Source organism: Bombina bombina, chromosome 4 (assembly GCF_027579735.1).
Source record: "Bombina bombina isolate aBomBom1 chromosome 4, aBomBom1.pri, whole genome shotgun sequence".
Taxonomy (NCBI): domain Eukaryota; kingdom Metazoa; phylum Chordata; class Amphibia; order Anura; family Bombinatoridae; genus Bombina; species Bombina bombina.
Window position 1 is genome coordinate 826,217,623 of NC_069502.1, and position 12,195 is coordinate 826,229,817.

Consider the following 12,195-nt stretch of genomic DNA (forward strand, 5'->3'; position numbering starts at 1 on the left):
AAGTAACTAGAATCTATTGCTGTTACCACGCAGGACTGTTGAAACCAGAGAACTTCAGTTGGGGGTAACAGTTTGCAGACTCATCTGCTCCAGGTATGACCAGTCTCTTTTCTAACAACACATGCTAATGCTAGAAGACTGTCAGTTTTTTTCCCTCAGGGGACCGGTAAACCATTTTCTTAAAACTCAGTAACAGATTACAGGCTTACTTTTTGGGCTTTGTACTGGTAGACACTGTTGTGGGCCAAATCGATTGACTTATATCACATTTTTATGGCATTTGAAATGTTTTATGAACATTAATACACTTTGGGAACGTTTTAATTAGATCTGGCATTGGTTTAGATGCCTAATCTAGTCAGGAAGGCCCCTTCACTCTAGTATGCTGAGGGAGGAGGCCTCATTTTCGCGCCTCAGTTGCGCAGTTAATTTCAAAGGCAGTGCATGCAGCTTCATGTGAGAGAGTCCTGTGTCTCAGAAACAGACTCCGGAAGGCTTATTTCTGTGGTGAATAACCCCTAAGGAAGGTAAAAGCTACAGCAAAGGCTGTAGCAGGGACTGTAGTGTGTAAAACCGGTTAAATTGAACAATTAGCTCTGGTTTGCTTATTTAAGGGTCTAGAGACTTCATATTTGGTGTGCAATACTTTCAAAGCATTAAGACACTGGGGTATAAATTTTATAAAAATCGGATATTGCCTTCATAGTTTTTTGAACATTCAGAAATAAAGTGTGTCATTTTATTATTTAAAGAGACAGTAACGGTTTTGTTTAAAATCGTTTTTATTGCATTAATAGCCTGCCTAAATCTGCTTAACATGTCTGTGCCATCAGATAGCTTATGTTCTGTGTGTATGGAGGCCAAGGTGGTCCCCCCTTTAAGTGTATGTGATAATTGTGCCATAGCGTCCAAACAAAGTAAGGACAATACTGTCACATTTAATAAAATTTCCCAAGATGATTCTTCTAATGAAGGTAGTGGGGATAGTTCTACATCCTCTCCTTCTGTGTCTACACCAGTTTTGCCCGCGCAGGCGATACCTAGTACATCTAGCGCGCCAATGCTTGTTACTATGCAGCAATTAACAGCAGGAGTGGATAATTCTATAGCAAATCTTTTATCCAAACTGCCAGCATTTTAGAGAAAGCGTGATTGTTCAGTTTTAAATACAGATAAAAAGGATGAACAAGTAGATGCTGACGATGCCTTATCTGTTTTACCCTCACATCAATCGGAATTGGCAGTGAGGAAGGGGCTGTCTGAGGGAAAAATTTCTGACTCAGGAAAAATTTCTCAACAGGCAGAACCTGATATAGTAGCATTTAAATTTAAGCTAGAACACCTCCGCGCCCTGCTTAAGGAGGTATTAGCTACTCTTGATGATTGTGATTCTATGGTAATCCCAGAGAAGTTGTGCAAATTGGACAAATTCTTAGAGGTTCCAGTGCACGATGACGCCTTTCCAATACCCAAGAGGGTAGCGGACATAGTGAATAAGGAGTGGGAGAAGCCAGGTATACCTTTTTGTCCCACCTCCTATATTTAAGAAAATGTTCCCCATTGTAGACCCCAGAAGGGACACATGGCAGACGGTCCCTAAGGTAGAGGGGGCAGTTTCAACTTTAGCAAAGCGCACAACTATTCCTATAGAGGACAGTTGCGCTTTCAAAGATCCTATGGATAAAAAAATTGGAAGAATTGCTTAAAAAGATTTTTGTTCAGCAAGGTTTCCTTCTTCAACCAATTGCGTGCATTATTACTGTCACCTCAGCGGCGTCTTTGATTCGAGGAATTAGAAAGCTCGCTCCAGAAGGAGACTTCATATGAACAAGTCATGGACAGAATTCATGCACTTAAGTTAGCTAATTCCTTTATATTGGATGCCGCTTTTCAAATAACGAAATTAGCGGCGAAAAACTCAGGTTTTGCTATAGTGGCGCGTAGGGCGCTTTGGCTAAAATCCTGGTCGGCAGATGTGTCGTCCAAGACTAAATTACTTAATATTCCTTTCAAAGGTAAGACCCTTTTTGGGCCGGAATTGAAGGAGATTATTTCAGACATCACTGGAGGAAAGGGCCATGCCCTCCCACAAGATAGGGCTTTCAAGGCTAAGAACAAGTCTAATTTTCGTTCCTTTCGCAATTTCAGGAACGGACCGGCTTCTAACTCTGCAGCCTCTAGACAAGAGGGCAACGCTGCCCAGCCCAAACCTGCATGGAAACCAGTGCAAGGCTGGAATAAGGGTAAACAGGCCAAGAAGCCTACTGCTGCTACCAAGACAGCATGAAGGGTTAGCCCCCGATCCGGGACCGGATCTAGTAGGGGGCAGATTATCTCTCTTCGCTCAGGCTTGGGCAAGAGATGTTCAGGATCCCTGGGCACTAGAAATAGTCTCCCAGGGATACCTTCTAGAGTTCAAGGAACTTCCTCCAAGGGGAAGATTCCACATGTCTCGCTTATCTTCAGACCAGATAAAGAAACAGGTTTTCTTACATTGCGTAGGAGACCTATTAAAGATGGGAGTGATAAACCCAGTTCCCTCACGGGAACAAGGTCTAGGTTTTTACTCGAACCTGTTTGAAGTTCCCAAAAAAGAGGGAACTTTCAGGCCAATTCTGGATTTAAAGATATTAAACAAATTCCTCAGAGTTCCATCTTTCAAAATGGAAACCATTCGGACGATTTTGCCAACAATCCAGGAGGGTCAATATTTGACTACCGTGGACTTAAAGGATGCGTATCTGCATATCCCGATCCACAAAACTCATCATCAGTTCCTGAGGTTTGTCTTTCTGGACAAACATTACCAGTTCGTGGCTCTTCCATTCGGTTTAGCCACCGCTCCCAGAATTTTCACAAAGGTGCTAGGGTCCCTTCTAGCGGTCCTAAGACCGAGGGGCATTGCTATAGCACCTTACCTAGACGGCATTCTAATCCAAGCGTCATCTCTTTCCAAAGCAAGGGCTCATACAGACATTGTTTTAGCCTTTCTCAGATCTCACGGGTGGAAGGTGAACATAGAAAAAAGTTCCCTGTCCCCGTCCACAAGGGTTCCTTTTCTGGGAACAATAATAGATTCTGTGGAAATGAAGATTTTCCTGACAGAGGTCAGAAAGTTAAAGCTTCTAAACGCTTGTCGAGTTCTTCATTCTATTCCTCAGCCTTCCATAGCTCAGTGCATGGAAGTTATAGGACTAATGGTTGCAGCAATGGACGTGGTTCCTTTTGCTCAAATTCATTTAAGACCATTGCAGCTGTGCATGCTCAAACAGTGGAATGGGGATTATGCAGACTTATCTCCCCAAATTCAAGTAGACCAGGTAACCAGGGACTCACTCCTCTGGTGGTTGACTCAGGATCACCTGTCTCAGGGAATGAGTTTCCGCAGACCAGAGTGGGTCATTGTCACGACCGACACCAGCCTCTTGGGCTGGGGCGCGGTCTGGGACTCTCTGAAAGCTCAGGGTCTATGGTCTTGGGAAGAGTCTCTTCTCCCGATAAACATTTTGGAACTGAGAGCGATATTCAATGCGCTCCTGGCTTGGCCTCAACTAGCGGAGGCCAGGTTCATAAGGTTTCAGTCGGACAACATGACGACTGTAGCGTACATCAATCATCAGGGGGGAACAAAGAGTTCCTTAGCGATGAGAGAGGTCTCCAAGATCATCAAATGGGCGGAGGATCACTCCTGCCATCTATCTGCAATTCACATCCCAGGAGTAAACAATTGGGAAGCGGATTATCTGAGTCGTCAGACTTTCCATCCGGGGGAGTGGGAACTTCACCCGGAGGTCTTTGCCCAGTTAACCCAGCTATGGGGCATTCCGGATATGGATCTGATGGCGTCTCGTCAGAACTTCAAGATTCCTCGCTACGGATCCAGATCCAGAGATCCCAAGGCGGCACTGGTGGATGCATTAAGGGCGCCCTGGTCGTTCAATCTGGCTTATGTGTTTCCACCGTTTCCTCTCCTTCCCAGGCTTGTAGCCAGGATCAAACAGGAGAAGGCCTCGGTGATTCTAATAGCTCCTGCATGGCCACGCAGGACTTGGTATGCAGACCTGGTGAATATGTCATCGGTTCCACCATGGAAGCTACCTTTGAGGCAGGATCTTCTAGTACAAGGTCCATTCAGACATCCAAATCTAGTCTCTCTGCAACTGACTGCTTGGAAATTGAACGCTTGATTCTATCTAAGCGTGGGTTTTCAGATTCGGTTATAGATACTCTGGTTCAAGCCAGAAAACCGGTGACTAGGAAAATTTACCATAAGATATGGCAAAAATATATCCGTTGGTGCGATTCCAAAGGATTTTCTTGGAGTAAAATCAAAATTCCGAGAATTCTTTCCTTTCTCCAAGAGGGTTTGGATAAAGGTTTGTCAGCTAGCTCTTTAAAAGGACAGATATCTGCTCTGTCTGTTTTGTTGCACAAACGACTGGCAGCCGTGCCAGATGTACAGGTGTTTGTACAGGCGTTAGTTAGAATCAAGCCTGTCTACAGACCCATGACTCCTCCATGGAGTCTAAACTTAGTTCTTTCAGTTCTTCAAGGGGTTCCGTTTGAACCTTTACATTCCATAGATATTAAGTTACTATCTTGGAAAGTTCTGTTTTTGGTTGCTATTTCTTAAGCTAGAAGAGTTTCTGAATTGTCTGCTCTGCAGTGTACTTCTCCCTATCTGGTGTTCCATACAGATAAGGTAGTTTTACGTACCAAGCCTGGTTTTCTTCCAAAAGTGGTTTCCAACAGGAATATCAACCAGGAAATAGTTGTTCCTTCCCTGTGTCCGAATCCAGCTTCAAAGAAGGAACGTTTGTTGCACAACCTAGATGTGGTCCATGCGTTAAAATTCTACTTAGAAGCAACTAAGGATTTTAGACAGACTTCATCCTTGTTTGTCGTTTATTCTGGTAAGAGGAGAGGGCAGAAAGCTACTGCTACCTCTCTTTCCTTTTAGCTGAAAAGCATCATCCGTTTGGCTTATGAGACTGCCGGACGGCAGCCTCCTAAACGAATTACAGCTCACTCTACTAGGGCTGTGGCTTCCACATGGGCCTTCAAGAACGAGGCTTCTGTTGATCAGATCTGTAAGGCAGCGACTTGGTCTTCACTGCACACTTTTACAAAATTTTACAAATTCGATACTTTTGCTTCTTCGGGGGCTGTTTTTGGGAGAAAGGTTTTGCAAGCAGTGGGGCCTTCCGTTTAGGTTGCCTGACTTGTTCCCTCCCTTCATCTGTGTCCTAAAGCTTTGGTATTGGTTCCCACAAGTAAGGATGAAGCCGTGGACCGGACACACCTATGTAGGAGAAAACAGAATTTATATCTTACCTGATAAATTCCTTTCTCCTACGGTGTGTCCGGTCCACGGCCCGCCCTGGTTTTTTTGTCAGGCTTAAATTTTTTTTATATCTCTATACACTACAGTCACCACGGCACCCTATAGTTTCTCCTTTTTCTCCTAACCGTCGGTCGAATGACTGGGGGGCGGGGCCAGAGGAGGGGCTATATGGACAGCTTTTGCTGTGTGCCTCTTTGCCATTTCCTGTTAGGGAAGAGAATATTCCCACAAGTAAGGATGAAGCCGTGGACCGGACACACCGTAGGAGAAAGGAATTTATCAGGTAAGATATAAATTCTGTTTTTTCTGGGGCTCTGCAGCATATCCCAGGACCGACTGTACTCTGCCTTTGTTTCTTGTGAGGGGCTCGGGTAAGGGCTTCCCCTGGTAGCAAGTGTGGGTGTCATTTTATGTAAATAGGATACCAACATGCTACACTTTTTTCCAACTCATCTGGCATAAACAAATAGGTTAGATGCGCTGGGAGATGCGTTAGATTCTACTGCTGACGCAACGGGCGATTCACTTGTTATGTTAAGTGCGGTCACTAATGTCCTAGGTGTTTGCTATGCATGAGGGATATTGTGAATATGAGGCTGACGCTGGGAGTAGTTCCGGAGTCGGAGGGAGATAAAGTAACTCTCTATCGGACTCCGGTACTCCGGTATATGGCAGTACTCAGTTTTTTTGTCCCGGGGTGGTGTGGTGTACGCCCACAAAGGGCAGGGCCTTGTTTTCGCGCGTTCAGTTGCGCAGTTAGTTCTCTGAAGACGGATTGCCAGCATCCTTATGGCTCCTAAGTCCGCTTGTGATACTATAGACAAGCGATCTTAGGCACGCCGTTTTAGAGGACAGTTCTTGGTCAGTGGAGTCATGTAGGAGCTGCGGCGAGGTGACGGTTTAATTTGTGTATCTGTTGAACTTCCTTATCAAATTGGGATAATAATTATACTGCATTTGTAGCTTTATTTAGTCAAACGCTAAGCTAAAGCTGGGACAGTTGTTTTTTAAAGATACAGTGCACACGTTTTTGTTAGCTATACGTTTAGCTATTTATTATTAAAGACACAACCAAACTAGCTTTTCATTGCTGTTAACATGGATGATCTTGAACACACTACATGCCCTATGTGTTTAGATGCCACTGTGGAACCCCTGGTTACGTTGTGTCCCTCATGCATTGAGAGGACCTTACAGTATAAGGATCAGATTTTCTTTAATTAAGATATGTCTAAGGATTGCTCTCATAAAGATGAGATTCAGAGTATGCTGCATCTTTCTCCTCAAGTGTCACAGCCTTTAATGCCCGCTCAAGCGACACCGTGTTCTTCAACAGCGTCTGCTTCTTTTACGCTGCAGGATATGGCTGCAGTCATGTCAAACACCCTTTCATAAGTTTTGTCTAAATTGCCAGTTTTGCAAGGCAAACGCAGTAGGAGAGAGACCCAAGTGGTCCCTATGACTTCTGATACTTTGATGGCTATCTCCGTTGTACCCTCCCAGGGCTCTGAATGGGGGGGTAGGGAGGCCCTGTCTGAGGGGGAGCTGTCTGACTCAGGAAGTGCATTACCCCAGACAGATTCAGAAGTGATGTCGTTCAGGTTCAAGCTTGAGCACCTCCGTCTGTTACTACGGGAGGTTTTGATGACTCTGGACGACTGTGACTCTATTGTGGTCCCACCAGAGAAACACTGTAAGATGGACAGATACTTGGAGGTACCCTCTTATTCTGATGTTTTTCCGGTTCCTAAGAGGATTTCGGAAATCATTGCTAGGGAATGGGAAAGACCGGGAATCCCGTTCTCCCCTTCTCCTATGTTTAAGAAAATGTACCCTGTAGCTGACACTGTGCGGAATTCCTGGCAGACGATCCCTAAGGTGGAGGGAGCTGTTTCTACCCTGGCTAAGCGGACGACTATTCCTATAGAGGATAGTTGTGCTTTCAAGGACCCCATGGATAAGAAGTTGGAGGGTCTTCTCAAGAAACTATATGTTCATCAAGGGTTTCTATTACAACCGACGTCATGCATTGTAACAGTCACTACTGCGGCTGCCTTTTGGTTTGACGCTCTAGAAGAATCTCTTAAGACTGAGAATTCTTTAGATGAAATAATGGATAGAATTAAGGCCCTTAAGCTGGCTAATTCTTTTATTACTGATGCCCCCTTTCAGATTGCCAAATTGGCAGCTAAGAATTCGGGATTTTCCATTTTAGCGCGTAGAGCCTTATGGTTAAAATATTGGTCTGTGGACGTGTCATCTAAATCTAAGCTTTTGGCAATTCCTTTTAAGGGTAAGACCCTGTTTGGGCCTGGCTTGAAGGAGATAATTTCTGACATTACGGAAGGTCATCTCCTTCCTCAGTACAAAACATCTAAGCAAAGGGGACGACAAAGTAATTTTCGTTCCTTTCGAAATTTCAAGGGAATCCCCTCTTCCGCTAAACAGGAGGGGAATTAATCACAAACTAAATCCACCTGGAAACCTAACCAGGGCTGGAACAAGGGTAAACAACCTAAGAAGCCTGCTGCTGCCACCAAGACAGCATGAAGGGGCGGCCCCCGATCCAGGACCGGATCTAGTAGGGGACAGACTTTCTCTCTTTGTCCAAGCTTGGATAAGGGACGTTCAGGATCCTTGGACTCTAGAAATCGTGTCTCAAGGGTATCAGTTGGAGTTTAAAAATTCCTTCCCCAGAGGAAGGTTTCTTCTTTCACGATTGTCTGTAGACCAGACAAAGAGAGAGGCGTTCTTACGTTGTGTAAGAGACCTCTCTGTCATGGGAGTAATTTTTCCTATTCCAATACAGGAACAAGGACAGAGGTTTTACTCAAATCTCTTTGTTTTTCCCAAAAAAGAGGGAACATTCCGACCCATTTTGGATCTCAAAAGTCTAAACAAGTTTCTCAGAGTCCCATCTTTCAAGATGGAGACCATTCGGACAATTCTTCCATTGATCCAGGAGGGTCAATATATGACTACCGTGGATTTGAAGGATTGCATACCTTCATATTCCCACAGCACCCAGAATTTTCACAAAGGTTCTCGGGACTCTGCTGGTGGTTCTCAGGCCACGGGGCATTGCAGTGGCTCCTTATCTGGACGACATTCTGATCCAGGCGTTGTCTTATCATCTAACAAATTCTCATACAGACATTGTCCTGTCCTTTCTGCGGACTCACGGTTGGAAGGTGAATTTAGAAAAGATTTCATTAATTCCACAGACAAGGGTTCCTTTTCTAGGAACTCTAATAGACTCTGTATCCATGAAAATCTTTTTGACGGAGGTCAGAAGGTTAAAGATTCTGAATACATGCCTATCCCTTCAGTCCAACCCTCGGCCATCAGTGGCTCAGTGCATGGAGGCAATTGGATTGATGGTGGCGGCAATGGACATCATTCCGTTTGCTCGTTTTCATCTCAGGCCTCTACAACTGAGCATGCTCAGACAGTGGAATGGAGATTATGCAGATTTGTCTCCTCAGATCTAGATAAGGAGACAAGAGACTCTCTTCTTTGGTGGTTGTCGCAGGATCATCTGTCCCAAGGGACGTGCTTCCGCAGACCCTCATGGGTGATAGTGACAACGGATGCCAGTCTACTAGGATGGGGTGCTGTCTGGAATTCCCTGAAGGCCCAGGGTGTGTGGACTTGGTCGGAGTCTCTACTTCCAATCAATATTCTGGAATTAAGGGCAATATTCAATGCTCTTCAGGCTTGGCCTCAATTGGCTTCGGCCAAATTCATCCGATTTCAGTCGGACAACATCACGACGGTGGCTTACATCAATCATGAGGGAGGAACAAGAAGTTCCTTAGCGATGACAGAAGTATCCAAGATAATTTGGTGGGCGGAGGCTCACTCTTGTTATCTGTCAGCAATCTACATCCCAGGAGTGGACAACTGGGAAGCGGATTTTTTGAGCAGACAGATGTTTCATCCGGGGGAATGGGAACTCCATCCGGAAGTATTTGCCTGCCTGATTCTCAAATGGGGCAGGCCGGAGCTGGACCTCATGGCATCTCGTCAGAATGCCAAGCTCCCGAGATACGGATCCAGGTCCAGGGATCCTCAGGCCGAACTGATAGACGCCTTGGCAGTGCCTTGGTCGTTCAGCCTAGCTTATCTGTTTCCACCGTTTGCTCTCCTTCCCCGGGTGATTGCTCGGATCAAACAGGAGAGAACTTCAGTGATTTTCATTGCTCCTGCGTGTCCTCGCAGGACTTGGTATGCCGATCTGGTGGACATGTCATTTCTGCCACCGTGGAAGCTTCCATTGAGGCAGGACCTTCTCATTCAGGGACCCTTTCATCATCCGAATCTGATTTCTGTGCAGCTGACTGCTTGGAGATTGAACACTTGATTTTATCTAAGTGAGGGTTCTCTGATTCGGTCATTGATACTTTGATTCAGGCACGCAAGCCTGTTACTAGAAAGATTTACCATAAGATATGGCGTAAATATCTTTATTGGTGCGAATCCAAGGGCTACTCATGGAGTAAGGTTAGGATTCCTAGGATTTTATCTTTTCTCCAAGAGGGATTGGAGAAAGGGGATGTCAGCAAGTTCCTTAAAGGGACAGATTTCTGCTTTATCTATATTGTTACACAAGCATCTGGCAGATGTCCCAGATGTTCAATCTTTTTGTCAGGCTCTGACTAGAATCAGGCCTGTGTTTAGACCAATTGCTCCTCCTTGGAGTTTGAATTTAGTTCTTAATGTTCTTCAAGGGGTTCTGTTTGAACCTATGCATTCCATAGATATTAAGTTATTATCATGGAAAGTTTTATTTTTGATTGCTATTTCTTCTGCTCGCAGAGTTTCTGAGCTTTCAGCATTACAATGTGACTCTCCTTATCTTATTTTTCATGCCGAATAGGTGGTGTTGCATACCAAACCAGGTTTTCTACCTAAGGTTGTTTCCAACAAGAATATTAATCAGGAAATTGTTGTTCCTTCATTGTGTCCTAATCCTTCCTCAAAGAAGGAACGTCTGTTCCATAACTTGGACGTAGTCTGTGCCCTGAAGTTTTACTTGCAGGTGACTAAGGATTTTCGGCAATCATCTTCATTGTTTGTTGTCTTTTCTGGGAGACGTAGGGGTCAGAAAGCTACGGCTACCTCTCTTTCTCTTTGGCTGAAGAGTATCATCCGTTTTGCATATGAGACTGCGTGACGGCAGCCTCCTGAACGAATTACAGCTCATTCAACTAGGGCTGTGGCTTCCTCATGGGCATTTAAAAATGATGCTTCTGTTGAACAGATTTGCAAGGCTGCAACTTGGTCGTCTCTTCCCACTTTTTCCAAATTTTCCAAATTTGATACTTTTGCCTCGTCTGAGGCTGTTTTTGGGAGAAAGGTTCTTCAAGCTGTGGTGCCTTCCGTTTAGGTTCCTGTCTTGTCCCTCCCTTTCATCCGTGTCCTATTGCTTTGGTATTGTATCCCATAAGTAAGGATGAAATCCGTGAACTCGTCATATCTTGTAAAAGAAAAGGAAATTTATGCTTACCTGATGATAAATTTATTTCTTTTACGATATGAGTCCACGGCCCACCCTGTTATTGTTTAAGACAGATCTTTATTTTTTATTAAACTTTAGTCACCTCTGCTCCTTGGCTTTTCCTTTCTCTTCCTAACTTTGGTCGAATGACTGGAGTGAGAGGGAAGGGAGGAGCTATTTATGCAGCTCTGCTGTGGAGCTCTTTGCCTCCTCCTGCTGACCAGGAGGCGAAATCCCATAAGTAAGGATGAAATCCGTGGACTCGTCATATCGTAAAAGAAATAAATTTATCAGGTAAGTATAAATTTCCTTTTACCCTCTGCTGTGGTATAAATGCTCTTAGCCTTTTTAAAGGACCAGTTAACTCAGGAGAGCGTTACTTAGCAGTAATAACACCTTATTAACAATCAAAATGGATGAATAATAATAACCATTGTAATATGAAAAGTTTTTTTTTTACTTGTTTCATTCTTTGCGAGCCTTTAAGCTTGATGATCCTGAAATACCCTGATGATAAAAGGGCCGGGCAAAAGTGCTATATTAGCCCACCCCATGACCAATGCGCAATTTTATAGTATGCAAAATATAGTAATTTTGCAATACGCATGTGCAATCTGCATCTGAATGATGGTGTGCGCGTGATGCCGTGGGTGAACTTGTCTAGTTATTTTAGAGGCTGCTACAAGTTCACTGCATGTGTCCATAAACAACAAATCACAACTGTGTTACAAATCTCCCCGTTTATTAGGTTGTATATTAAAGTGCCCTTATAAGGATCTGGTCTGTGTATAACACCGTGAATGAGTAAAGTATATGGAAGTACCTTCAGTATTTTTTGCGTTGAGCTAAACGCTCCTGTTTCTTCATATCTCCTGCACTGTTGATGTTCACCCAGTGTCCGGTTCCACATCACATGACCAGAACTTACTATTCCCTAAACGCAGATTCATAAATAAATAAAGTCTACAGAGCAGCACCAACATTTAGATTTTGCAAACACTGTGGACAATTGTTGCACGCTGGAACAAAGCTGTTACATTTTAGCATAATTCTCCCTGGGTAGTGAGCATATGATGACTACGGTACTTGCTACAAAACAGAAATTATTGTATCTGAACTTCTCACCTCTGTATTTGTGCATTCAACGTCTGTATTTCTGCTGTCAAGCAGACTGTGAGAATCTGTTTTGTAGCAAGTACCTTAGCCATCATATGCTCACTACCTAGTCTTGTGTATCATGTTTCTGGTGTCAAGCAGGCTGTGAGAATCTGTTTTGTAGCAAGTACCTTAGCCATCATATGCTCACTACCTAGTCTTGTGTATCAGGTTTCTGCTGTCAAGCAGACTGTGA